Below are 3,199 nucleotides of genomic sequence, written 5' to 3'. Positions count from 1 at the left end.
TAAACGTGAAAAACTTTCGTTGGACGAATTTTCTTGTAAACTTCATATTTACTGAGATATCGCACTTTGACGCACTAATGAGCAACCCTTTATATAGAGCATTCTTTTATGACGAACGTCTAGAAATTAGCATAAATCCTAAAGAAGAAATGTCGGGTCCCTTTCCCACAAAAGAAGATATCGAAAAAGCCATTCTATCTATGAAAAGCATTAAAGAACCAGGTCCAGACGAGATTCACGCTGTGACGATTATTAAACAGACACAGACGATTACTAAACTAGTGAATGAGACGGACTCGCAACTCATGAATATTCTGATACCACTGTTCAACAACATATATGAATGCGGTAAATTGCCGCACGAATGAACTAACTCAGTATTTATCACTATCCCCACGAACCCACGAGCAAGAAGAAAATATGAAAAATCTTTTATATTATATGAAATATTTATATAATATATGAAAATACTAGGGCACTATATTACAAGCTGTTCAAATGTTGTCAATTTTCCTATCAACAATAATAAAGTCTGTTTTTGAGCTCTTCTCTAATATTTCAGAAAAATTTACCGGGAATGGATCGGCATTCTGCTGCAATTCGACTTTTAAGAACATCAATATCAGCAGGTTGTGTTTTACATTTGGACTGGATTTGAGATGTTCCAAAAAAAAGAAGTCTAAGAGTGTTCAATCCGGTGCCTCGATCTATCCAGGAATATTTTATCAATGTTAGGGAGTGTTCGAAAATAGACTTTATTTTTGTTTACAGGAAAAGAGACAACATTTGCAACAACTTATAAGATAATGCGTAAGTACATCACATGGTCTTTCTTGTAGAAATGTTTCTTCCGTAAATAAAAAGTAATTTTTTGACCAGATTTTCTTCCTGTTATTCAAAGATTTTAACGGTCTAACCAAATATTCTAATCATTTTACTATCATAAGGAGACCCAATGACGTAATTTTTGTTTAAACACTAATCTGCAGTCGAAAATCTTACTGCAGGCAAGTTTAATTGTTTCTGTAACTTTGAAACGCGATTATTTGAAAACGTCTCGACAAAAAGCAAGTAACTAGTAACTAGTGTACAAATAATTGAACAGCCTTTAAAACGATGTGCCACTTGACCCCCGTTCCCATTAAAAATTATCAGGGTGACATCAAGCCCTCCTAAGGGGTTGAAACAAGGAGGCTAAAAATATTCATTTAAAGTGTTCCCCTTACAAACGTTGATTTTACCAATCATGAATTTGTGTAAATTTTAAATCTGATGATGGCACTGTTGTCTCGCCGAAATGTAATGAAATAAACGTTGTTCAAAAAAAATAAAAAATTTTACTTCACACTTTGACTGAGACCCAGGAAAGATAAGAATATCATTACAAGTACACGCAGTCACGAAAATAAATCAGAACTCACAAAGGAAATAGACGCGTCTTTCCGATTTTTCATACTTTAAACTGCAAGAAAGGGTGGCAAGTTTTCAAATTGACACCCGATATAGCAAAGTAGGCTTATGCCGCCTCTTCACGAAACACCTTGTAATGAATAGTGACATATGGAAACATAAAGTTGCTGTCACAGTGGAGGAAAAAAATCAAAAGAACATCAAGGCAAGCCGACATGATGGAGTGGATTTGGCGGCAAAATCTGACAAACCCCAAAGTAATTTCGTAGGAAATGAATAACTCCCATCGAGCCTCACGGGGGCGGTACACGAACCCGAGGAAAGAAGTATTTCGGGGCCGAAATTTAATTTATTTCGGAACTAGAACTCAATTACCAGAAAAACAATACGTCTTTGCCGGATCCGCGAAAATTAATGTTCGTGTGCCAAGACATGCTTAGTGATATTGACATTGCTGCAAGAGATGTTTAGGTTAGCGGTGATGAATTGGAGATAAATCTGTTTGTTGTGTGGTGCTGAACCCGTTTCTATTCCCATCAGCGCGTATTAATTCCCTACTCGTTTTCACCGCGAATTAATCAATCCATAGAAGTTCCAGGAGACGCGATCGACTCCAGACCATTAATTCAACAAAAGCAACAACAGTCTAAATACCGTGTCTGTTGGGGCAGATTACATCGGTCGGCCAATGCGTATAACGGCTAATAACGTGCTTTACATTTCGGAACTCGTTAGTTGCCTTCATGGTAATTTCAGTTGGGGTTGCGGCCGATTCCCTAATCTTCGCCAGTGCTTTATGTCTCTGAATATTTAAGCTCGCCCGTTTGAATATTTGATCACCGCACCTTTAGTTTCAAGGTATTAATTATCTAAGCTCAGACGCTCAAAAGAGCCAAGCGCCGACCTTCTGGCATTGTGCGAAATCGTCTCCCTTAATGCCTTAACACTTCGTCCAACCACTCTGCTGAGGACGCGCTTGAAAAAAACGGATATCCAATCAGTTTTCTATTGCACCCATTCAAAATAGGGAATCGCACGATTAAATCCAGCTAGTAGTTGGATTTAATCAGATTCCAATTACACCTTTCCAGAGAAACATTAAAATTGGATATTTGAGTTTTATGGATTTCGTGTGGTCGTGCATCGGACCGCCCGAAACCTCCACTCGAGTACTGAAACTGTTAATTGCCAATAGTTGTGCAGAAATTACCTTCGGTCCGGTTTTATTTGCACCATGAATTCCATCCGCCATGAATTCAGACCGCAATTTTCGAGTCCGTTCTCCAACTCGTCCAACTCTGATTGGTCGATTTTCAATAGATTCAAACATTCAATGCCTTCTTTTCAAAAACTTTTCACCCCAAATATTTCTTGTAGGAAAGCGAGTTGCGAGTTTCAATTTTTTTCAATTAAAGTCAGTCTTTGTTGTAGCTTATAGCACTTCATTTTCAAGGTTCAAGAAGCTCTGATGCTGATCCAAAAATATGTTGAAGCACAAAATACGGCGAATAAAATATATTTATTCCATAATAGCTATTTATGTACCAAGGGCGTTACGGACCTTATAATGCCCTGAGGGCCGAACTAGCCCGAGGGCCTTTGGCCCGAGGGATAGGTTTCGGCCTGATGGGCATTATTATCTCCGTAACGCCTGTGGTGCATACAATGCTTTATGTTTCATCTAATAGCCTTACCATTTAAAAAAAAGTATATTTGTACCGGTTTGACGTAATTTGTTAATTTCTGATTTTAATCTGACGTGACTTTGACTCCTGTCAATGAGCAGTAA

At 38.0% G+C, this 3,199-nt stretch overlaps 1 long non-coding RNA gene across 1 annotated transcript in view; it reads right to left on the bottom strand.

Moving 5' to 3' along the window:
• The window catches only part of LOC125504170, a 5,359-nt gene extending 2,166 nt beyond the window's left edge, over window positions 1–3,193 (bottom strand). The window contains exon 1 of the long non-coding RNA XR_007281321.1: window positions 2,621–3,193. This is a non-coding gene — a long non-coding RNA (uncharacterized LOC125504170). The remainder of the gene's footprint in view (window positions 1–2,620) is intronic.
• Between the last annotated feature and the right edge of the window lie 6 nt (window positions 3,194–3,199).

This window comes from Dendroctonus ponderosae, unplaced genomic scaffold, assembly GCF_020466585.1.
Source record: "Dendroctonus ponderosae isolate FM_Combo_2020 unplaced genomic scaffold, Dpon_F_20191213v2 Dpon_F_20191213_1, whole genome shotgun sequence".
Classification (NCBI taxonomy): Eukaryota; Metazoa; Arthropoda; class Insecta; order Coleoptera; family Curculionidae; genus Dendroctonus; species Dendroctonus ponderosae.
The sequence above is the reverse complement of the archived record's forward strand: the minus strand, read 5'-3'. Positions and strand labels throughout refer to the sequence as shown.